At 48.4% G+C, this 26,228-nt stretch overlaps 1 protein-coding gene across 1 annotated transcript in view; it reads right to left on the bottom strand.

The window, feature by feature from the left end:
- LOC143961561 (uncharacterized) overlaps positions 1-26,228 on the bottom strand; it is a 456,309-nt gene that overhangs the window by 275,128 nt on the left and 154,953 nt on the right. The gene's annotated exons all lie outside the window — the stretch shown is intronic.

Raw genomic sequence — 26,228 nt, 5'->3', positions numbered from 1 at the left:
CTTCCCCCAGTGCTCTTACCCCTCAGTGCTCTTACCCCCTCTCTCCCCACAGTGCTCCCCCCAGTGCGCTCTCCCCCCAGTGCTCTCCCCCCCTCAGTGCTCTCCCCTCCAGTGCTCTCCCCCCAGTGCTCTCTCCCCAGTGCTCTTCCCCACTCGGTGCTTTTACCCCCCAGTGCTCTCTCCTCAGTGCTCTTCCCCCAGTGCTCTCCCCCCAATGATCTTACCCCCTTAGTGCTCTTTCCCCAGTGCTCTTACCCCTCAGTGCTCTTCCCGCCTCTCTCCCCACAGTGCTCCCCCCAGTGCGCTCTCCCCCCAGTGCTCTTCTCCCCCAGTGCTCTTCTCCCCCAGTGCTCTTCTCCCCCAGTGCTCTTCTCCCCCAGTGCTCTCCCCCTCTCAGTGCTCTCCCCCCTCAGTGCTCTCCCCTCCAGTGCTCTCCTCCCAGGGGCTCTCCCCCCAGTGCTCTCCCCTCAGTGCTCTTCCCCCCGCTCCCCCCAGTGCTCTCCCCCCCGCTCCCCCCAGTGCTCTCCCCCATTCTTTCTCACCCCCAGTACTCTCCAGCTCTCCCCATCACTCTCCAGCCCCCACCCCAGTGCTCTCCCCCCAGTGCTCTCCCCTTAGTGCTCTTCCCCCCGCTCCCCCCAGTGCTCTCCCCCCCGGTGCTCTCCCCCCCGGTGCTCTCCCCTCAGTGCTCTCCCCCATTCTTTCTCACCCCCAGTACTCTCCAGCTCTCCCCATCACTCTCCAGCCCCCGCCCCAGTGCTCTCCAGCCCCCATTCTCCCCACCCCTGTTCTTTCTGGCCCCCTGGTGCTCTCAAGCCGCACCCATCGCTCCCTCCCCCCCCCCCCCCCGTGCTCTCCACCCCTGTTCTTTTTGGCTACCCCCAGCACTCTCCACTCCCCACCCCTTTACTCTCAACTCCCCCCTGCATTTTGCCCCCACCCATGTGCTCTCCAACCCTGCCAGTGCTCTCCACCCCCATAGTGCTCTCCAGTCCCCCATTCTTTCCACCCCAGTTCTGTTCTTTCTTGCCCGCACTGGGGCTCTCAAGCTCCCCCCCATTGCTCTCCACTCCCCCCCATTCTTTGTACCCCCCAGTACTCTCCAGCCCCCGTGCTCTCCAATTCTGTTTTTCTGCCCCCCCCAGTGCTCTTCGCCACCCCACACTCTTAGCCCCACCCAGTGCTCTCAACCTACCATGCTCTCTGTGTTCTTTTTGCCCCCCCCCCCGGTGCTCTCAAGTTCCCCCCCAGAGCTCCCCGCTCCCCCTGCTCTTGCCCCCACCCATGTGTTCTCCAACCCCGCCAGTACTCTCTGCTCCCCCTTCTCTCCAGCTCCCACTCAGTGCTCTCCACTTCCCTAGGACCAGAGGACAGGCTGACAGATCCTCTGGAAGGAGCACCATCCCCATCCAAAACAAGAACAGACCCTGCCTGCTGCTGGCCGTCATGGATATCCTGCTGGCATGCAAGGTACCGTACCGAACATCAACAACACACCTTCCCACAGACAGGGACTGCAGACTGGGACATGGGGCACAGGAGGGGCTGCATTCATGTGCATAGTGAGGCTGCATTCATTGGCACAGTGAGACTGCATTCACAGCAGAGTAAAGCTGCATTTGATGGGCAGAGTGAGGCTGCATTGATGGGCACTGGTGAGGATGCATTGAGCTCTTGCATCAAGTCTGCAGTCTCTGTCCATCTCCTGTATCATGTCTGGGCACAATGAGGCTGCAATGGTGGGCACAGTGAAGCCGCATTTGTGGGCACAGTGAGAGAACATTCACGGGCAGAGTAAAGGTGCATTTGGTGGGCAAAATGAGGCGGCATTGATGGGCACTGGCGAGGATGCATTGAGCTCTTGCATCAAGTCTGCAGTCTCTGTCCATCTCCTGTATCATGTCTGCAGTCTCTGAGGGATTCTGGAGAGGAGTCAAGAGTGGGAGCGCCGCCAGGATGGGGGTCATGGGAGAAGTCAAACTTGTGTGGACTGTGGACAGGAGACTATAGGATAAAACCAGAGCCACCAAGCTGGAGCCGACTGACTGAGCCCTGCACAGTGCGCCTGAGAGGAGGTCAGTGACAGCACCGCCAGGCCAGTCTGAAGGGGGGGGGGGTGACTGATGTAAGGGGGGAGTTAATACGATAATGTAAGGGGGCACTGATATAAAGGGTTTCCCCCTTATATTAGTAACCCCCCTTACCTTAATGTATTTCTGTGGAAGGTGGTCCCCCCCCACGTTCTGAGTTCCCCCCAGGATGATTGACCACTTACCACTTTTAAGTGGAATTTGCATGCATATGCATAATATATATATATATATATATATATATATAGCCCTGTGGAATGTCATATCTATATATAATACACTCTTTATCAAATGTGCTTTAAAATGTATGGTTTTTGCTTTCATGAACAAGGAAAAAATGACGTTATGCTGTGGGGCTGGTATGAAATTTTTTCCAGGGCTGGTTTTTATTCCCAGTCCGGCCCTGGGGACAGGAGAGCCAGAGAAAACCATGGAAGACTGTGGGGGGGGGGGGCGTTCCATCCCACTGCTTATAAAAGCAGTCTAGAGGCTAATTAGCCACTAGGACATTTATTACATGAAAGCTGACCACTGGCTGAAAAGAATGATACCAAGATTATACCTAAACCTGCAGGCATCATTCTGGTATAACCACTCACAGTCCAGCAACATACCAGTACGTCGCTGGTCCTTGTTGGGCATACATTGTAATGTTCTTTTTTTCATGCAGCCTGTGGGCTTAACAAAAAAAAAAAAGATTGATCGGTGGGAATGCCCACCACTAGAATACCGCCCTTCATCCACACACTTCTAATGATGGACATACATGCACCATTTTTTTTTAACTGTGGTGGTGAATCACCTCCTACAGCGCTGGAGTCGCCGATTTATTTATCGTGGAAGCAAATGCTGTTGCTGCCAAGATAGATAAATCAGTGCTGCGCCTGAATGGCATACTTGCTAAGCAAATAATGGTTAACAATAGGGATGAGCCGAACACCCCCCGGTTCGGTTCGCACCAGAACTTTCGAACGGATCCCAAATTCGTACGAAGGTTAGAACCCCATTGAAGTCTATGGGACTCGAACGTTCGAAATTAAAAGTGTTAATTTTAATGGCTAATATGCAAGATACTGTCCTAAAAAGGGTTTGGGGAGCTGGCTCCTGCCCCAGGGGACATGGGTCAATGCAAAAAAAAACTTTTAAAAACGTCCGTTTTGGCGGGAGCACTGATTTTAATGACGATTAAAATGAAAAAAAAAAAGTGAAATATTCTTTTAAATATCGTGCCTGGGGGGTGTCTGTAGTATGCTTGTGAAGTGCCACGTGTTTCCCGTGTTTAGAACAGTCCCTGCACAAAATGACATTTAACGGAAATAACGTCATTTAAAGATGCTTGCGGTTTTAATGTTATATCTGGTTCCTGCAATATGGTTGAAAATCATTGAGAAAAATGACATAGGTAGCCCTCCCTGCCCATTACCAGCCCCTTTGGGTCTTGTACGCATATTAAGGGGAACCCCGTACCCATATTAAAAAAAGGAAATACGTGTGGCCCCCAGGCCCTATATACTCAGAACAGCAGTATACAGGCAGTGCAAACAAGACAGGGACTGTGTAGGTTTGTTGTGTTAAGTTGAATCGGTTTGTAATTTTCAACTGGTACATTTTTAAAGTGTAGCTCCAGTCAAAAAAACTATTTTTAAGCTTTTTGGAAAACATAGGGAAGGGTTATCACCCCTGTATAATTTGTTTTGCCGTCCGTCTTTTTCAGAGCACGCACAATCTCCTACCGCTGACTGCAAGCTCTATTTAAAACGAGCAAGATATTTAGCTATATAGGTGGATATAGCGGTGTATACTGCGTTCAGAGCACGCAGACAGCATGCACAATCTCCTAACACTGACTGAAAGCTCTATTTAAAACGAGCAAGATATTTAGCTATATAGGTGGATATAGCGGTGTATACTGCGTTCAGAGCATGCAGACAGCATGCACAATCTCCTAACACTGACTGAAAGCTCTATTATAAAAGATAGATATATCGCTAGATATATAGGTGAATATAGCGGTGTATACTGCGGTCAGGGCACGCAGACAACAACCACTACAGAAGAGCAAGAACGAAAAATCGGCCGATAACGATCGGTGTATACTGTGTTAAAGGTACACAGAACACCCATTAACTGCTACAGATGCCAACACACTACACAAGGACGCCGCGCTGGCGGCCTTATATAGCGTGGGGCATGTACTACACAGCCTGAGCTATGATTGGCCACAGGCTCTCCTCGCTGCTGGCGCTGTGATTGGCCAAGCATGCGGGGTCACAGTGCATGCTTGGCCAATCATGAGCCAGCAATGCACTGCGCCATCACAATGCATTGTGGGCCGTGAGCGCCACACGAATTTGGTGCGAACGGCCCATAACGTTCGGAATTCGCCGAACGGAGCGAACAGCCGATGTTCGAGTCGAACGTATGTTCGACTCGAACACGAAGCTCATCCCTAGTTAACAATAAAGAAAAGTAACATTACAGTATAATAGTAAGACATACCATGCCTGCAAAGTAAATACAAGAAAACATAGTAAAAATAAAAAAAATTAATCTGTGGCTAAAAAATATATGCCCAAGCATGGTGGCAATCCGCCCCTAAGGTTAGGAGAAAATTGCTCCACCACCCCTGCCCCATGCTTCGGCATATACGCTCTTTTTTTTTAAATGCGGTGGTTGAAATCACCTCCGACAGAGCTGGAGTCATGGCTTTATGTATTGTGAGAGCAAATACTGTTGCTGTCAGAATAAATAAACGCATGCTGCAGCTGAATGGCATACCTGTAAGCAAATGACGGTTAACAATAAAACAAAGTAACATTACAGTATAACAGTAAGACATACCACACCTTCAACGTAAATACAATAAAACAGTAAAAATAAAACATTAAAGTTCTAAAATACAGTAACAATAGAGAGAGAACAAAAGTTATAGAACAATAGTGAGCGAACAATAGAGCAGACAGTAGAGAGTGAACATAAGAGAGGGAACAATAGAGAGAGAAGAAAAATAAAACCCCAACTATTTTTGGCTTTTTTTATGTTTTTTTGTGTTTTTGTGTGTGTTTTTTTTTCACTTTTATAAAAACTGTAAACTGTGAACGTTCCAGATTAGGGTCTCTCAAAATGTGATGACCATCTCATCTTTCGAGACCCTGTGTAAGTGTGCCCTAGGACTGTGTAGTGCTGTACCCTATGCTAATACTCCACTAGTGTGTGGTAGCATTTGAAACAGTCACCAATGCAGAGACCAGGTTGGTCAGGACAGGAGGGACAATAAAAGCGAGTGTAATGCCTAAATCCACGTTTCCTGCAGGCACAACATCTTCTTTGGGGTGTTCTTTGGACAGGGGTACCAGGGAGGGAAAATGCCTCTCATGCAGCCGTCTCACTGCATTTTCATTGGGAAGGTGGGCCACAGCACCTGGGAACAGGATGGCTATGACGGTCTCTTCCTGGAATTCTAGGAAGGATCCAGTTTGTCCTGAAGCTTTGTATAGCACAAAAGCATTCAGCAGAGCCAATTGAAATAAGTATACACTAAAGTATATACTTTTTTGTACCAGCATCTGGCCATATGGCCAATTAGGTACGGCGATAACAACTGGTTGTTGAGGTCCACCCCTCCCGTGTTAAAGTTTTATTCATGGACACAGAGGGGTTTCTCCACAACACCAGTCGCCGTAGGAAGGGAGGACAGAACAAAAACATTCCGTGAATCCCTCCACTTCACTGCTAACAAATTAATACACTTTAAGCAGGCTCTCTCCCTCCATCGAAGTCGGGATTTTACAAGCCGCTTGTGAAGCCCTGGCAATTAGATTGCATGGTGCCACATGTGCCAATTCCATAATCAATTAGGTAACTAAAAGTGGCAATAATTGAAGTCCCACACAATCTTACCAGCACTCCCTATGTAGTCTGGGCAGTTCTTCGGCTCTACGTGACCATGTTTTCCCACGTAAACCATAAAACTATATGTATAGCCTGTGGCCCGTCACAGAGCTTATACATCTTGACTAGTGATGGCCGAACGGTTCGCCCGGCGGTCGTTTCGCGGCGAATTTCCGACATTCGCGGTCCGCACGTTCGAACGCCTTTTTCCGTCGTTCGCCGCGGCGGACTTACGTGTTTAATGTATACAAGAACTTTAACCTTTGGTGACACGTTTATCATGTGATACAGGACAGCCAATTGAGACATGACAGCACATGGACACTTGTACATTCCCCCTAACCTATAAATACACCCGATCCGGTGGCCATTTTACATTCTTTCTTCTGTTACGATAGGGACAGGTTCCTGTGTGGAGTAGGGAGAGATAAACCACTAGCTATTTGGTACACAAAAGTTCTTTTCAGGACTGGTATAGGTGTTAGGTGTTGATAGGTTTGCTGTGCTGCTGATTCTTGCAGCAGCCTGAGTGTCTTTTGTTAGTTTAGAGAAAGGGAAAGGACGGTGTATGCTACAGGGACAGCCAGATTAGTCTTTCATCATCATCATCATCATCATCATCATTAGCTGTTACTATCAAGGTCCACAAAAGAGCTGTTCCAGTAACCACTAATCGTTCTCTTTTTTTGCCAATTTGTATAGGGACAGGAAGGAAGCAGTGTTGTCAGGCAGTGAGGGTAATTTTAAAGACTTGCTGTTATTATTAGTTCCACAAAGGTTCTTTTCAGGACTGGTATCAGTGGTACAGTAATAGGCTTGTACATGTATAATATTCTTTCTTCCAAATATAGAAAGGATATTATACTTGACTGCTGCCCTTCTGCTGCAGTCTGCTAAACATTCACAACTCACTTGTTCCACAAAAGTTCTTATAAGGACTGGTAACTTGGTATAGGGTGCTACGGTACATAGGCTTGAGTGCGGTACAGTCTGCTGTTCTGTAAGGACCGCTATCGGTCCACAATAGATAGGGTTGACGTGCACCACTGCTGACCGCTGCCCTATACTGCAGCAGTCCTTCAGCGGTATAGGGACTGACGTACAGTCTGCTAATCACTAACACACAACCTGCTTGTTCCACAAAAGTTCTTATAAGGACTGGTAACTTGGTATAGGGTGCTACGGTACATAGGCTTGAGTGCGGTACAGTCTGCTGTTCTGTAAGGACCGCTATCGGTCCACAATAGATAGGGTTGACGTGCACCACTGCTGACCGCTGCCCTATACTGCAGCAGTCCTTCAGCGGTATAGGGACTGACGTACAGTCTGCTAAACACTAATACACAACCTGCTTGGTCCACAAAAGTTCTTATAAGGACTGGTAACTTGGTATAGGGTGCTACGGTACATAGGCTTGAGTGCGGTACAGTCTGCTGTTCTGTAAGGACCGCTATCGGTCCACAATAGATAGGGTTGACGTGCACCACTGCTGACCGCTGCCCTATACTGCAGCAGTCCTTCAGCGGTATAGGGACTGACGTACAGTCTGCTAAACACTAATACACAACCTGCTTGGTCCACAAAAGTTCTTATAAGGACTGGTAACTTGGTATAGGGTGCTACGGTACATAGGCTTGAGTGCGGTACAGTCTGCTGTTCTGTAAGGACCGCTATCGGTCCACAATAGATAGGGTTGACGTGCACCACTGCTGACCGCTGCCCTATACTGCAGCAGTCCTTCAGCGGTATAGGGACTGACGTACAGTCTGCTAAACACTAATACACAACCTGCTTGGTCCACAAAAGTTCTTATAAGGACTGGTAACTTGGTATAGGGTGCTACGGTACATAGGCTTGAGTGCGGTACAGTCTGCTGTTCTGTAAGGACCGCTATCGGTCCACAATAGATAGGGTTGACGTGCACCACTGCTGACCGCTGCCCTATACTGCAGCAGTCCTTCAGCGGTATAGGGACTGACGTACAGTCTGCTAATCACTAACACACAACCTGCTTGTTCCACAAAAGTTCTTATAAGGACTGGTAACTTGGTATAGGGTGCTACGGTACATAGGCTTGAGTGCGGTACAGTCTGCTGTTCTGTAAGGACCGCTATCGGTCCACAATAGATAGGGTTGACGTGCACCACTGCTGACCGCTGCCCTATACTGCAGCAGTCCTTCAGCGGTATAGGGACTGACGTACAGTCTGCTAAACACTAATACACAACCTGCTTGGTCCACAAAAGTTCTTATAAGGACTGGTAACTTGGTATAGGGTGCTACGGTACATAGGCTTGAGTGCGGTACAGTCTGCTGTTCTGTAAGGACCGCTATCGGTCCACAATAGATAGGGTTGACGTGCACCACTGCTGACCGCTCACCTATACTGCAGCAGTCCTTCAGCGGTATAGGGACTGACGTACAGTCTGCTAATCACTAACACACAACCTGCTTGTTCCACAAAAGTTCTTATAAGGACTGGTAACTTGGTATAGGGTGCTACGGTACATAGGCTTGAGTGCGGTACAGTCTGCTGTTCTGTAAGGACCGCTATCGGTCCACAATAGATAGGGTTGACGTGCACCACTGCTGACCGCTGCCCTATACTGCAGCAGTCCTTCAGCGGTATAGGGACTGACGTACAGTCTGCTAATCACTAACACACAACCTGCTTGTTCCACAAAAGTTCTTATAAGGACTGGTAACTTGGTATAGGGTGCTACGGTACATAGGCTTGAGTGCGGTACAGTCTGCTGTTCTGTAAGGACCGCTATAGGTCCACAATAGATAGGGTTGACGTGCACCACTGCTGACCGCTCACCTATACTGCAGCAGTCCTTCAGCGGTATAGGGACTAAGAGTTTTGTCACAGGGTCATTTAAAAAATGACATGCAGAGGAAGAGGCAGGCCCTTCCGCAGGGGTGGTAGGGGTAGGGCAGGAGCAACAGGCTTGAGCCAAAGTGGGAAGTTGCAGAAGGTGCGTTCAATTACTTTAAAGGATGCACCAGACTTGGTTGAGTGGCTCGCTCAGCCTTACTCTTCTGCACCCTCCTCATCCTCTCGATCTGCACCCTCTTCTTCACTCTCTGCTATGTGCACCCCCAAAGACACTACCACCAACAACACGACCACCACCACCACCACCACATACCTTCCGCTTGAGTCACTGGAATTATTTTCCGATCCATATCAAGAGGACATTTCTGATGCGCAGCCACTCTTGGTATTGGATCAGGAAGAGGAGGTAGCAACAAGCGCTACTCAGCAGTCTGACGCCAGTACCCAGATCAGCCCAAGGAGGAGGTTGGTCCCCGGTGTTGCTGCCTACTCCGAGATCTCTACTTATAGCGGTGGGGAAGGTGACGTTGATGATGACGTGTCTAGTGATGTCACGTGGGTGCCCACAAGAGAGGAAGAGGAGGGGAGTTCAGAGGGAGATATGGACCAGCAGATAGGGAGGAGAAGCAGCAATGACTTACATTGCACAGCAGGGACAAAGCAGACTGCAAATGTATCAGGAGCGAGTCATCGACCATGTACGGTCACATCTGGCGCTCCCAGGACACCGGCACATGGCTCCGCAGTGTGGGCTTTTTTTAACGTGTCCGCTGCTGACAATAGCGTTGCCATCTGCAATCTTTGCAGTCAACGCGTTAGTCGCGGTAAGCCCAATACTCACCTAGGGACGACCGCCTTAAGAAGGCACATGAGCAGCCATCACCGAGCCCAGTGGGAGCAACGGAACACACAAAGCCACACTGCAGGCTCTCACCGTCCAGCCTCGTCTTCTACTTCTCCTTCTCCTCTCTCCTCACAATTGTCCTCCACTCCACCTTCCATCACGCCAAGCTCACATTTTTCTGCAAAAAGGCAGGCTTCCGTGGGCCTAATGTTTGAGCGTAAAAAAATGATGATGCCGGATAACCCTCTTGCCCAACGGTTGGCGGCTGGCTTGTCAGAACTCATAGCCCGCCAACTACTGCCATATAAACTGGTGGACTCGGAGGCCTTTCGCAAATTTGTGGCCATTGGAACACCACAATGGAAGGTCCCAGGAAGGAAGTATTTCTCAGAGAAGGGCATCCCAGAGCTATATGGCCATGTTCAGCGGCAAGTGAATGTATCTCTGGCACACAGTGTCGGTGCCAAGATACATCTGACCACAGACACGTGGTCTAGCAAACACGGGCAGGGAAGGTATATCAGTTTTACTGCCCACTGGGTGAACCTTCTGACGGCCGTCAAGCATGTAACCCGTGGCACCCGTGTAGATTTGGTTTTACCGCCACGGATTGCATGCAGGCCTGACTCTTCTTCTCCTCCTCCTACTCCATCCTCCTCCCTCTCCTCCTCAGCTGCCTCCTCCTTTTCCGCTGCTAGCGTCTCTTCCACTGCACCGCCCAAGCTCCCCAGAACCTATTCCACATGCCAGGTGAGACGTTGCCATGCCGTGCTGCGTCTGTTGTGCCTGGAAGCAAAGAGCCACACTGGCCCGGCACTCCTTTCAGCTTTGCGTTCACAGGCAGATGAGTGGCTAACACCGCTCAATTTGACAGTTGGTAAAGTGGTGTGTGACAACGGTGCCAATCTGCTTAGCGCATTGAAACAGGGCAAAATCACGCACGTGCCGTGCATGGCACACGTCTTAAACTTGGTCGTGCAGCGATTCCTTGTCAAATACCCTGGGGTCCAGGACATCTTGCGGCAGGCAAGGAAAATCTCGGCCCATTTCAGAAGATCTTACACGGCCATGGCTCGCCTTGCTGACATTCAGCGGCGACACCATCTGCCGGTCAGACGTCTTATTTGCGATTGCCCGACGCGATGGAACTCAACCTTCTATATGCTTGATAGGCTGCTCCAGCAGAAACGTGCAGTTAACGTCTACCTGTATGAACTCTGCGAAAGAAACGGTTCTGGGGAGCTGGGTTTTTTTTCACCGCGCCAGTGGCTGCTCATGCGCGACACATGCAGACTTCTGCGGCCATTTGAGGAGATCACCAAACTGGTCAGTCGCAGCCATGGCGCCATCAGTGACATGGTACCTTATGCCTTCTTTCTGGAGCGTGCATTGCGTCGTGTCATTGATCAGGCTGTGGAGGAGCAGGAGCGGGAAGATGAGGAAGTCGCAATGCTGGATGAATTCCCAGGGGGGGCTACTCTATCTGAGACAAGTCAACAACAGGAGTCTGATGAGGAGTCAGAGGAGGATGGTGCCGGGGCGGATGAGCAGGAGCAAGAAGAGCATGCTTTAAACCTTTCTGGGATCCCTGTTGTGCGTGGATGGGGAGAGGAGAATGAAGAGGACGACATTATCCTGGATGATGAGCAGGAGCCAGGCCACCACACCGCTTCCACTTTAGTGCAAATGGGGGCCTTCATGCTCCAGTGTTTTAATAGGGACCCCCGTATAAAAAGCATGAGGGTCAAGGACCAGTACTGGGTGGCAACGTACTTAGACCCCCGGTACAAACACAAAATGGCGGAAATGTTACCGCCGTCGCAGAGGGCTGTCAGAATGCAGCACTTCCAGGCCTTGCTTCGAGAAATGCTGCATTCTGCTTTTGCGTGCGCTGGCAGAGGAGCAATTCCCACTCCCAGAGAAGGATTTGCGGGTACCAATCCAACAGCGCCTGCAAGAAGAGGCCGGTTTGAAGATGTGTTGGTGACTTCGGATATGAGGTCATTCTTTCAGCCGACCCATCGACAGGTGTCATCCGGATCCAGCATCAGGGAACGCCTAGACCGTCAGGTGTCCGACTACATTGGGTTAACGGCCGATGTGGACGCTCTGAGGAGTGATGAACCCCTAGACTACTGGGTGGGCAGGCTTGACCTCTGGCCAGAGCTTGCCCAATTTGCAATCGAACTGTTGGCTTGCCCCTCATCCAGTGTCCTGTCCGAAAGGACGTTCAGCGCAGCAGGGGGGATTGTGACCGATAAGCGTACTCGCCTAGCTCACCACAGTGTTAACTACCTCACATTTCTAAAAATGAATGAGGCATGGATCTCGGAGGAATTCAACACATGTGACCAGTAGACCATGTATATGTCTATAAACTATTTTTTTAATCAAGCACACAGACCTTCTTAATTCATTTGGCTCACTTCCTTGACCCAAAAAAGCACACCGTACTATATGCCCCTACCCTCCTCTTTGAAGAGGTTGAGCGGTGTCATATTTCTACTGGGGCTGCTTATGATATCCCTGTGCTGTGCTGACTTCCTCCTGGGGGTTCTTATTATGAAGGGATCACACTATCCCTGTGCTGTGCTGACTTCCTCCTGGGGGTTCTTATTATGAGGGGATCACACCATCCCTGTGCTGTGCTGACTTCCTCCTGGGGCTGCTTACGGTGCTGCTGTCAGTGCTGTATGTCACGGTGCTGCTGTCAGCGCTGTATGTCACGGTGCTGCTGTCAGCGCTGTATGTCACGGTGCTGCTGTCAGCGCTGTATGTCACGGTGCTGCTGTCAGCGCTGTATGTCACGGTGCTGCTGTCAGCGCTGTATGTCACGGTGCTGCTGTCAGCGCTGTATGTCACGGTGCTGCTGTCAGCGCTGTATGTCACGGTGCTGCTGTCAGCGCTGTATGTCACGGTGCTGCTGTCAGCGCTGTATGTCACGGTGCTGCTGTCAGCGCTGTATGTCACGGTGCTGCTGTCAGCGCTGTATGTCACGGTGCTGCTGTCAGTGCTCTGTATTACGGTGCTGCTGTCAGATGCCTCTATCACGGTGCATGTGTCATTCCGGTATGTCACGCTGCTGGTGATCATCTCCTGCACCCTCTTCTTTGCCTACCCTGGTCCCTGACCTTCCCTCTCCTCCATTGCCTTCATTAGCTCCATAGTCCTGAATTGTTAGAACAATTTCCCAAATAAAATAAAAATGCTTGTAGTTATCGATCCCAAATTCACCTCATACATGTATTATGTCATTGTCCAGATGGTGGGACTACGTTTTACCCCCTAATAATTACCACGTGGCCGCAAATTCGACATGAAGGTTTGCAAAGTTCGCCTCCCATTGAAGTCAATGGGGCCCGCGGCGAACGTTCTGTTTCGCGAACGTTTGGGTCCGTTCGCATTTCGCGTTCGCGAAACGTCCCGTCGGAAGTTCGTCCATCACTAATCTTGACCCCATATCTGGCACACTTTCTGGGAAGATACTGTTTGATAGACAAGCAGCCAGAAAACTTAATCAGGGACTCAACAAAGCAGACACTATGAACCGCATGCTTGGCCAATCACAGCGCCCTCTGTCTAGTGAGCTGTGGCTTTGACAAATTATGGCTCAGGGGGTTTAGTACACGCCCCACACTATATAAGGCCTTGTGTAGTGTGTTCCAGCGTGATGATAGAGAGAGAGAGAGATAGACAGTGTCATTTAATTTCATTTGAGTTAGATAGAGCAGGCGGGAGGCTAGTGAGTTATCTGCAGTCAGTGTATTGTGTGTGATATATATATATATATATATATATATATATATATATATATATATATATATATACACACACACACTGTATTCAGTTTATCTAGATTATCTAGAACAATTGCTGGTGTTCTGCTGATCCTATTTGCAGGCAGCTGTAGTAAATTACAGTTGGTGTATTGTGTCATCTGCACAGTGTGCACCTAAAGCTACCCCAATTGCTGGTGTATTGTGTCATCTGCACAGTGTGCACCTAAAGCTACCCCAATTGCTGGTGTTCTTCTGATCCTATACTACAGGCAGCTGCAGTAATTACAGTTGGTGTATTGTGTCATATGTACAGTGTGCACCTAAAGCTACCCCAATTTCTGGTGTTCTTCTGATCCTATATTACAGGCAGCTGCAGTAATTACAGTTGGTGTATTGTGTCATCTGCACAGTGTGCACTTAAAGCTACCCCGATTGCTGATGTTCTGCTGATCCTATCCACAGGCAGCTGCAGTAATTACAGTTGGTGTATTGTGTCATCTGCACGGTGTACACCTAAAGCTACCCCAATTGCTGGTGTTCTTCTGATCCTATACTACAGGCAGCTGCATTAATTACAGTTGGTGTACTATGTACTCTGCGCAGTGTGCACCTAAAGCTACCCCAATTGCTGGTGTTCTTCTGATCCTATACCGCAGGCAGCTGCAGTAATTACAGTTGGTGTATTGTGTCATCTGCACAGTGTGCACCTAAAGCTACCCCAATTGCTGATGTTCTGCTGATCCTATCCACAGGCAGCTGTAGTAATTACAGTTGGTGTATTGTGTCATCTGCATGGTGTGCACCTAAAGCTACCCCAATTGCTGGTGTTCTTCTGATCCTATACCGCAGGCAGCTGCATTAATTACAGTTGGTGTACTATGTACTCTGCACAGTGTGCACCTAAAGCTACCCCAATTGCTGGTGTTCTTATGATCCTATACCGCAGGCAGCTACAGTAATTACAGTTGGTGTACTGTGTACTCTGCACAGTGTGCACCTAAAGCTACCCCAATTGCTGGTGTTCTTCTGATCCTATACCGCAGGCAGCTGCAGTAATTACAGTTGGTGTACTGGGTACTCTGCAAAGTGTGCACATAAAGCTACCCCAGTTGCTGGTGTTCTCATACTAATAATACTACAGGCAGGCAGTTGATTCTGCTAGCTGCAGTATAATCAGTATATATGTCCCAGCTTTGTGCAGCTACATCTCCCTTCAGGCCATTAGTATTTATGGAAGGCCAACAAGGAGAGACAGACAGTCAAGAGCCAATAAAAGAGGGCAAGCAGGCTCTGTGTCTAGAGATAACAGTGCTGGTCGTGGACACGGTGCATCCTCATCAACGCGTGTCCTTTTTTTTGGCAGTAAGGCGCGTTGAGCCCCAACATGCTGAAGACTTGGAAGAGTGGAAGACAAAGCCGTCCTTATCCTCCTCATCCTCTCTTACCCAGGCTCAGGGTACTGGCAAAGCAGCTGCCAATGTGGCCTCTTCCCTCGGCTCAATGGCATCAGTCACTCCTTCCCACGGTTTGAGCACATTGTTGGGTACATGCTCCAGGAGGATGCCCAGCGTTTTGAAGACTCTGATGATGATACTCAGCCAGAGGAAGGCAGTAACATGAGCCTAGAGAGAGGGGGTGCCACGGAAGGACTGCAATCTGGCAGTCATGTTCCCCCAGCTGCAGCATACTGCCAGGTTTGCTTCAGTGATGAGGAGGGAGGGGATAATGAGGTCACTGACTCCACATGGGTGCCGGATAGGAGAGAGGAGGAGGTGGAGAATGAGAAGGAGGAGGAGGCACATCTCCGAGACAGGATGCCTGCCAGGGGCCAGCTTAAGGGCAGCACACCGACTCCATCACACCACAGAGTTCCGCATGTGCAGAGTGCTGCTGTCTCTGCGCATTATTACAAAAGTTCTTTGGTGTGGGCCTTTTTTGACACGAGTGCATCAGATCGCACCGCTGCTATTTCCAACATATGTCTCAAGCGTATCTCGTGTGCCCAAAATATCGGCCGCTTGGGCACCACATGCTTGACCAGACATATGTCGACCTGCAATGCAGTTCTTTGGCAAGTGTACCTAAAAGACCCACACCAAAGAACAAAGTGGACCTCTCCTTGCTCCTCATCAACTGGGATCTCCAACCCCACTATACCTTCAGTCCTCTCTCTGAAACCTGCACTGAGAGGAATGAAGGTGTAGAATTAGGTGTGTCACAGCCAAGTACTTGTGGGCAATCTGCTAGTGGTACACCGATGTCCGATTGTACCAGGTAAATTTCCCTGCCCCAGCTGCCGCACCACTGAAAGAAGTTCCCTCCCAGCCATCCACATGCCCAGAGGTTGAATGCTAGCTTGGCTAAATTTCTAGCACTTCAACTGCGTTTCAGTTGGTAGATTCTGCCCCTGCAGTAGTGTTGGAGGTTGTTCCACCACCATGCCTCCAAAATGCTACTACTGGTGATTCTGACACACCTCTCTCCTCCACCCCCTCCTCTTCTTCTTCCTCCATGGCCTCTTCCTGTGCTTTGTCCTCGGAACCAGTGGTGCTCCTTTCGCGTTCAAGGGGCTATGCAAGTACGCAGCAAAAAGATGCCATGCGGTACTTGCGCTGGAGTGCTAGGGGGACAGGATCCACACTGGGGCAGAGATTCTCTCAGCTCTGCAGGGGCAGGCTGAGAGGTGGTTGACGCCACGCCAGCTAAAGCCAGGAATGGTGGTTTGCGACAATGGCACCAACCTCCTCTCCGCCCTCCGGCAGGGACAACAGAACCATGTGCCCTGTTTGTCTCACGTCCTTAACTTGGTGGTGCAGCAGTTCTTGGGCAGGTACCCAGGCTTACAGGATGTCCTGAGGCAGGCCAGGAAAGTCTGTGTGCATTTCCGCCGGTCATATAATGCCAGTGCTCGGCTGGCTGACCTCCAAAAGGAATTTAACCTACCCAAGAACCGCCTAATCTGTGACATGCCCACCAGGTGGAACTCAACTTTGGCCATGCTGCAGCAGCTGCACACGCAACAGAGAGACATCAATGAGTACCTGTGTGACTATAGCACCAGGACAGGGTCAGGGGAGCTTGGCTTTTTCCCCACACCAGTGGGCCATGATCAGGGTTGCATGCACTGTCCTGTCCCCATTTGAGGAGGCCACGAGGATGGTGAACAGTGACAGTGCATGCATCAGTGACACTGTCCCTCTTGTCCACCTGTTGGAGCACATGGTGCGTGAAATAATGGACAGGGCTCTTAAGGCCCCCTTTATCCAGACAGTGTTCCTGCTGCCCCGCCGATCACACAGAAAGAGGACGAGGAGGAGAAGGATTGTGTCAGTATGGAGGTGGAGCCTGGCACTCAGCATCAGCAGCAGTCTTTTAGGGATCATTTATAGACCCAAAAACCCATGAACTTGTACGTGGCTGGGAGGAGGTGGCTGCGGATCATGTCGTCCTTAGTGACCCAGAGGATTCCGGACCGAATGCCTCAGCTAACCTACGCTGCATGGCCTCCCTGATCCTGCAAAGCCTGTGGAAGGATCCTCATATTCGTCGGATCAAGGAGAGAGATCATTACTGGTTGGCAACCCTCCTTTATCCACGTTACAAGGGTTGCGGACCTTATCTTGCCATCGCAGAGTGAGCAGAGGATGAAACATCTTTGGGAGGCCTTGCAGAAAGGTCTGTGCAACGCGTTCCCAGAGACTAGGAGGTTATAAATTCCTGGTCCTGGACAATGTGTTGCTGAGAAGGTGGCCATCTGACCAATGCGTTCAGACAATTTTTTAGTCTGCAGCCCCAAGGTATTATCAGTTCCAGCAACCATCACCAGCATCTGATTTACATGGCGCTGGATTACCTAAGGGCAAGATCAGACTTGGACACCTTTCCAACCGAAAATCCTCTGGGTTAGTGGGTCTTGAGGATGGATCACTGGCCAGAGCTTGCACAGTATGCAATTGAGCTACTGGCCTGTCCTGCATCCAGCGTTCTTTCGGAATGCACATTCAGTGCTGCTGGAGGCTTTGTAACCGATCACAGGGTGCGCCTGTCCACCGACTCAGTTGATCGACTGACCTTCATAAAAATGAATCAGTCTTGGATCACCACCAGCTACCAAGCTCCTGATGCTAATATAACCAAATATTTTTTTTTTTTAAATGTCAGATACCTTCAAGACTGCCTATGCTGATGCTGAATGACTATCTTGTTATGCTGAGTGACTATCCTCTTCCACCTCAATGGTCATGCTGATAGCTTGTAAGAACATTTTTGGTTCTGGGCGCCGTCACCAGTGCCTAAGGCCAAATTTTTCAGCCCCTGTTTAACAGGGCGTGTAATTACAATTTTTGATGCAATATATTGCAGCAGGGCTCATTCCTGCGCTCCAACTAGAGGGGTTGCAGTGTTGTGGCACCACCCCATGCCTTAGGCCCAATTTTTCAGCCCCTGTTTAACAGGGGTGTGTAATTACAAATTCTCTCCTGTAAGAGTTGATATGGGAAAAATGTGTCTCCTCTCTACTGATGCTTTATCACCATTCACCAATCCTTGTTTCACTAAAAACCCCAAATTTTCAAAAAACATTTGTCATTGGGACAGAAAGTGAGGTGAAATCTTCTGAAGAGGTGCACAGACAGCAAGAAAAAAATGTTACTGGGGTGATAACCCTTTCCTATGTTTTCCAAAAAGCTTAACAATAGATTTTTTGACTGGAGCTACACTTTAAAAATGCACCACTTCAAAATTACAAACAGATTCTACTTAACAACAAACCTACAGTCCCTGTCTTGTTTCTTGTTTGCATCACCTGTATACTGCTGTTCAGAGTATATAGGGCCTGGGGGAGGGGGTAGGTACCCATGCCGTTTGTCTCACTGATTTTCATCCATATTGCCGCGACCAGACATTACATCAAAGCCGCAAGCAGTTTTATATGACTTTTATTCCTTTAAAAATGTAATTTTGTGCAGGGACTGTTCTAAGCACGAGAAACATGCGCCACTTTACAGGCATATTATATACACTCCCCAGGTATGATAGTTAAAGGAATGTTTCACTTTTTTTTCACTTTAAGCATCATTAAAATGACTGCTCCTGAAAAAATGTCAGTTTTTAAAACTCTTTTTGGATTGATACATGTCCACTGGGGCAGGACCCGAGTCCCCAAACCCTTTTTAGGACAATAACTTGCATATTAGCCTTTAAAATTAGCACTTTTGAATTTGAACATTCGAGTCCTATAGACTTTAACGGGGTTCTAAAGTTCGCACTAATTTTCGGTCCATTCGCAGGTTCTGGTTCTGTTCAGCTCATCCCTAGTCACTAGTACTGTCTCTCTGCTCCATACGAGAGCTCTGTGGTTCTTGCACCTCAACGACATCAGAAGAACGGGGTCAGGTATGCCTGACCTTGGCAGGAACCATCAGAGCTATCTGTTGGTGCTGCTTCTGTCTACAGGTTTGTATTCTGAGCTTGAATCTGACATATGGGTGACTTCCCCTTCACTATCTGTCATGCTTAGAAATATGTAGGCCTCTTCACTACTGTACCTTGACATTTTGCTCTCTAAATTTACTGGTACAGTAGTGAGGCTCACAGGAAAATGAGCACCTGACTGTCAGCGACTGCTTTAAATGCTACAAAAAAAACTGTTAGCATTCGCAGGGATCAGGCCTGACTCTGTGAACGCTGCAGTTATGTGTTGTGTTTTGTGACAGTGATCGATCGATACTGCACTTGGGTGGGCTAGGCTGGGCGGAGGAGCCAAACGCTAGTGCTAGCATGTATCTTGGCTGATCCCAATAACACTACATTTTTAGGAACCCTAAACTTCTGGGGATGCTAGTATAGATCTTATCAGATCAGATATCGATCCATTCAGACACTATATTACTAAGGGAGGCGTATGGTGCGTGCATGGGTGTTAGCACTACTGCCACTAATCTGACTCTGCCTGGGGTGACGCAGACCCTATCTGACACTAAAACCTAACTGATATGAAGGGGTTAAAACTTTAATAGGGGGGCTTAGAGGGGTCCCTAGAGCAATCTGGGCCTACCACTAAGTACCCTAAGGCTGATTTACAGCTATCAAAAAAAATGAACACTGCACTGGGTGACACAGTGACAGGGGGTGAAGGGGTTAACTGGGGGGGGTGATCGGGGGGTGACAAGTGTACCTACGTGTACTGGTGTTAGTGTAGTGTTGGTGCACTTACTCTTAGATGTCTTCACTCCTCTCTCTGGAACGGAAAAGAGTTCCACGAGGGGAGATGACATCAAGGATTTCATTCGCCAGGACAGATCACCAGGTCCAGGCCAGAAATCATTGGCCTGGGCCTGGAGACTGATTGATTGTGAAGTGAATCCGATCGCCGTGGCCGCCTAGGGTAGCGAGTGCGACGTATAGCTACGTATAACTGCGGCTGCTGATACGGAACTGTTTAATACATTTTAATGCAAAATAAAACACCATAAATAACCCATTTTTTTTTGTAAATCAGAAAATATGATGTTACGCCGAGTAAATAGATACCTAACATATCATGCTTTAAAATTGTGCGCACTCATGGAACGGCGACAAACTAGGGTACTTAAAAATCTCCATAGCCGACACCTTAAATTTTTTTACAGGTTACCAGTTTAGAGAGGAGGTCTAGGGCTAGAATTATTACCCTCGCCTCTAATGGTCGCGGCGATACCTCACATGTGTGGTTTGAAAACTGTTTATATCTGCGGGCATGACTTATTGCCTAACTTCTGTGTTTCACTTCTTATTGTCTCACTTCTTAGGCTGGATTCGCACCAATGTATTTTTAGAGCTTTTTACATTTTGCAGATTTGCACTACAAAACGTGTTCCATAGGAAACCAAGTTAAATGGACTGTAGTGCAAATCTGCAAACTGCAAAAAGCACAAAAAATGCATAGATGTGAAACCAGCCTTAGTGTTTCACTTCTGCATGTGAACACAGAGGGATGGGATGCTTTATTTTATTTATTTTTTCTGATTTATTTTACTTTTTATTTTTAATTTTTACACTGTCTCTTTATTTTTATTTTTATCTTTTTTTATTCCTATTACAAGGAATATAAACATCCTAATAGAAATAAGGATGACAGATCCTCTTTATTGAAAGATTTGGAGTCAAAAAGACTTCATATCTCACATTTACCTTTAGAAGCAAAAGATCAAAAAGAAAATTTTTGCTTTAACCACTTACGAACCGCCCGCAGCAGTTTTACGTCAGCTGTTTGAAAGAGGATGTCATTATGGCAGCAGCTAGCTTCTTCAGCGGGTGGTCCGCTACAAGATAAAAGTGTTCCCTGCGGCAGATTTGCCGCGAGATCACTTTTATTGGTGGCAGGAGAGAGGCCCCCCCCCTCCCGCCGTGATCCGGTGCCTTCCGCCTCTTGCCAGAGCTGTCGAGCTGTCGGCAGTGGCGGAGCCAAACGCGTCCTTTCAGTAGCTGTGCATGGAGACGAGTGAGGGGAAGATGGCCCCCACCCGTCTCCATACAATTGCTGGGCGGAAGCGACGTCAAAACGTCACTTCCACCCATAGCTCTTAAAGGGACAATTTTTTTAATGATTTTTTTAAATTACAATTTTTTTTATTGTCTAAATATGAGATCTGAGGACTTTTTGACAGCGGATCTCATATTTAAGAGGTCCTGTCATGTTTTTTTCTATTACAAGGGATGTTTACATTCCTTGTAATAGGAATAAAAGCGACCGTTTTATTTTTTAAACAGTGTAAAAAATAGAAATAAAAGGTTAAATAAATAATAATAATAATAAAAAAAAATGTAAACGTGCCCCGTCCCGCCGAGCTAGCGCGCAGAAACGAACGCATATGTGAGTAGCGCCCGCACATGAAAATGGTGTTGGAACCACACATGTGAGGTATCACCGCTTTGGTCAGGTAAGCCCCGGAATGAGCGGGAGCAGGAAGCGATTGGAGGGGCGCACCCCTCCCGCTGCTTCTAAAAATGATCCCGCTGTGAATCTGCCTGTGGGACCACTTTTAGCTGAAAGAGACTTGGCTATAGTAAACAAAAAAAATACAAGGGTTGTGGCAGATAGCTGCTGCCATAACCCCTGGTATTTAACGTCAAACAAATGACGTATTATTACTATATACTGGTCGGCAAGTGGTTTTAACCTTTTTGCTGCCAGAGCTGTTTTTGCTTTTTTTTTCTGCACACAGGTTTAAAATATAATTTTAGATGTGAATATTAGCTGAAACTGCCAAACATGATTTGTTTCTGAAAGCAGACGCCCTGGATAAGAAAATGTTTGTGCACAAAATTTTGGTAAAAATACACACAATTTTTTTTTTAATTATTAAAATTGTACATCAGTGTCCCCATCAGAGTTTGCCCTTACACTGCTCTTCATACAAGCAAAACCTGTGTCTTTTATTTTCACAGTGGCATGGCCTTGGACTGTCACACAATGCTTTACTTATTTTAGTGAAAATAATGGGGTGATATTAGGTCCCATTTGATTTTGCCATTCTTCCAGAAGCGCATTTGTGTGGTTAGACACTAATGTTGAATGAGAAGGCCTGCCTCGCAGTCTCTGCTCTAATTCATCCCAAAGGTGTTCTATTTGGTTGAGGTCAGGACTCATCCATGTCTTTATGGACCTTGCTTTGTGCACTGGTGCGCAGTCATGTTAGAACAGGAAGGGGCCATCCCCAAACTGTTCCCACAAAGTTGGGAGCATGAAATTGTCCAAAATGCCTTGCTATGCTGATGCTTTTCCCTTCACTGGAACTATGGGGCCAAGCCCAACCCTTAAAAAGCAACCCACATCATAACCCCCCCCCCCCCCCCCACCAAATGAATTGGGACCAGTGCACAAAGCAAGCTCCATAAAGACATGGATGAGCGAGTTTGGTGTGCAGGAACTTGATTGGCCTGCACAGAGTCCTGACCTCCTCAACCCAATAGAACACCTCTGAGATCAATTAGAGCGGAGACTGTGAGCCAGGCCTTCTCATCCAACATGAGTGCCTGACCTCAGAAAGGCCCTTCTGGAAGAATGGTCAAACATTCCCATAGAGATACTCCTTAACCTTGTGGACAGCCTTCCCAGAAGAGTTGAAGCTGTTATAGCTGCAAAGGGTGGGCCAACTCAATATTGAACCCTTCTGACTAAAGCCTCATACACACGATCAGATTTTCAGCAGGGAATTGTGTGATGACAGACTGTTGGCCTAAAATCCGACCGTTAGTACACTCCATCAGACAAATGTTTAACTTTCCACCAACAAATGTTGCATTATAGGCTAGTAAATTTTCACTGGACAACGGTCCGTTATAAGTCATTGAGCACTGATGTACCCCATACTTATTCACATAAGGTGGGGGGCTGGGATCTGGGGGCCCTCTTATTAAAGGAGGCTCCCGGATTCCAATAAGCCCCCCGCCCGCAGACCCCGACAACCAACGGCCAGGGTTGTCAGGAAGAGGCTCGTGTCCTCATATTTCCTCAGACCATTATCCTGTACAAGATTAATATTATACCTTTCCATCCACTCCAGAAGGGAAGCTTTATTGTTCTTATTCAGAGAATTAATCCAAGCTTCTCTCTCAGCATTCATCACTTCCTTGTCCATCATTAGAGAATGATCTGCTTTCTCCATGGGATCAGGGGTTGAACTGAGCTCTTTACCATGCTCTGACTGGAAGAAGCAGCTGAGGACCCCACTCTCTTCCATGGGCCATAATCAGTGGGTTGGAGTCCCCTCCAAAAGTCTCTGTCCCAGTTGGGTCTGTCACAGTCAGCTTTACTGTCAATTCTCCACACAGAGCTTCAAGTCGAACCCATGTTCGACTTGAACATCATCTGTTCAGTCGTTTGCTGAATTCTGAACATGATGGGCTCTTCGCGCCAAATTCACTGCGGCATCGCAGTGCATTTCTGGCTTCTGAGGTGGCTTTGGCCAATTATGTCTCAGGGGGTTAAGTACACGCCCCACACTATATAAGGCCACCTACGTGGTGGCCTTGTGTAGTGTGTTACGGCGGTGGTTAAAGACATAGAGAGAGACAGTGTCATTTAATTTGAGTTAGAGTAGGCAGGCGAGTCAGTTAGCAGTTACAGTGTGTAGAGGATATATGTGCATACCAGGTGTGTTGTGTGTGTGTATATATATATATATATATATTTGTACTAGGAGTCTCAATGAGAGATCAAGAGAGAACGATATGAAAGAACACATGAAAAAGAGCTGGGGTGTGCCAAAAGGTCACATGGTCAGTATACCTAAAGGGGGCATACCCAAATATGAAAGCTAAAAGGAAAAATAAGAATAAAAAGGGGGTGGGAGGGTGGGATACACATCAACAAGCCGACAGGAGCAAGGAGGAAGGCAGGTTTAAATACCCCCCCGACTCCTCCTACAAACTCAGGCCAGCCTGCGGCCGGCCTTCTCATTTGTACTAGGAGTCTCAACGAGAGATCAAGACAGAACGATATGAAGGGACACATGAAAAAGACCTGGGGTGTGCCAAAAGGTCACGTGGTCAGTATACCTAAAGGGGGCAAAAAGAAGACAATACGGTTAATAAATTTGTTTGTTAAGCTACCCTAACATTACATCAGTCAGTCAAATGTCTGAAAGCCTGAGCCATCTCAACATGCGGATCCATGATGTATCTAGCAAAACATGCAGAGTTCCATCTCCCCAATTTCTTAATAACATGGGCCAGGATCCACTGGCGAAAGGCTGCAGAAGCCGCCCCTATCCTGAATGAGTGACCTGAAAGACCTGTCGGGTTCAAACCCAGATTAGACCATAACATCCGGCAATGCCTGGTGAACTGCGCCATAGTGAGGGGTGCGTGAGGGAAGGGTAATAACGGGCTATCCCTCGGTTTGCCTGAAACCAAAGACCCGAGTTGATCCAAGACTGCCATCTTTGAAAAACCTCACATCCGTACCGGCCCCAAACTGCTATGTCTTACAAGCAGTCAAATGGAACCTGAAATGGTCCGGATGCCTAACCAAATGACTGACGGTGAGTACTCGTGAACCCGGGCCGGTACAGGTTAACTCACCCGGCCTAAGGAACCCAAAAAATGGCAAGTAGATGGCAGCTTTAAGGACCAAACGGAGAAACCTCCCAAAAGGCAGCCTGTCCAGTAACTCGGACATGCCCCGAAAAATGGGCCCCGTGACCGGTAGTCTCCTGACCGAAGAAGGGGGGCTACTCCTCAGGATGCCCCTTAGAATGGCCTTAACAGCATGGGCAGAGAAGATGGAAGATCTATTCGGATCCTGCAGGGACAGATGGTGCTGAACCCCCGCTAGATAAGTCTTGATGTGCCATGTGACAACTTCAGTTGCGAGTGGCAGAAAGCCACAAACGCCAACAGGTAACGAACATCATACTCATCGAAAGACGGGTATCGAGACCGGAAAACCTGGAAAGTATTCCAGGCCGAGGCATACGCCTTCCTAGTGTTAGTAGACAATGACACATTGATTAAAGCTGCCGCATCCAGCAAATGGGAATTTAGTCCAACCTCAGAAGTGACGGCTGTGTGGATGGCGTGGCGTAAACGTCTGCATCTGGAACCTGTTGGAAAAATAGTGGGAAGTTGAGCCATGACAGTGCATCTGCAGCAACATTCTCCACCCCACTGATGAATTCACAATGAATATGGAAATGGAACTGTAGGGAAAACCAAATTAACCTGCGCACAAAGGACATGATAACCAAAGACCTGGATCTGCCTTTATTGATAATCTCCAGAACCACCAAATTATTCATAGAGAAAACCACCATCTGCCCTGTCCATGACCCACCCCACACCTGGGCAGCTGCCACTATGGGGAAGATCTCAAACAAGGCAGAAGAATCCGTGAACCCTGGGATGGCCAAAATTTCCTCCGGCCAACCAGTGGGTGCCAAAAATGGCAGCATAACCTACCGTGGCAGCCGCATCCGACCCCACCTGTGGAGAGGAAATGGATGCTGCCGGAATGAACATGGCAATCCCGTTTCAATGCCCGGAGGAATTGGTCCCACATGCGCAGGTCAGCTAGTGCGGCAGTATCCAGTTTGATACGAGAGTCTGAATCCGGGGCTGACGGTAATCATGCTAACAACCTTGATATGAAAGTCCTACCCTGTGGAATAATTCTCATTGCAAAGTTCAACATGCCCAACAAAGATAACAACTCCGTCCTGGAACAAGACTGCGAGATCGAGAAGGTATGGATACACTCTCTAATCCTGACAAGCTTGTCCGCCGGGAGGCTGGCCTGCAAGGCCTCGGTGTCCAGCATGATCCCCAAAAAGGTTAGTGCCGTAGCCAGGCCTTCCAACTTCTTGACAGGCAGCGGGACATTGAGAGCCATGAAAACAGACAACAACTTCCATAAGTCAACAGGAGCTCGCCCGGGACTCTCAATGAGGAGGAAATCATCAAGGTAGTGGATGACCACATGACAACCCTCCACATGAACGAGAATCCACACGAGTGCCTGTGCGAACGCATCAAACAACCAAGGACTGCTTTTGGGACCAAAGGTGAGCTTGGTGGCAAAATAGTACAGCCCTCTCCACTTCACCCCATGCCACTTGCAGAGTGATGTCATGATCGGAAGGAGTTTGAACGCGTCAGCAATGTCTGCTTTAGACAGCCAGGCACCCTTCCCAACCCTGAATCCGCTGGATAGCCTGATCCACTGAAGAATATTTCAAAGAAAATTCCTCTGATGGGATTAAGGAATTCAAACTAGGCACCGTGGAGCAGTGAGGGGCAGACAAATC

Source organism: Lithobates pipiens, unplaced genomic scaffold (assembly GCF_037356315.1).
Source record: "Lithobates pipiens isolate NorthernLeopardFrog02 unplaced genomic scaffold, aLitPip1_a1.2 Scaffold_8, whole genome shotgun sequence".
Taxonomy (NCBI): Eukaryota; Metazoa; Chordata; class Amphibia; order Anura; family Ranidae; genus Lithobates; species Lithobates pipiens.
This window is presented reverse-complemented; position numbering and strand designations above follow the sequence as displayed.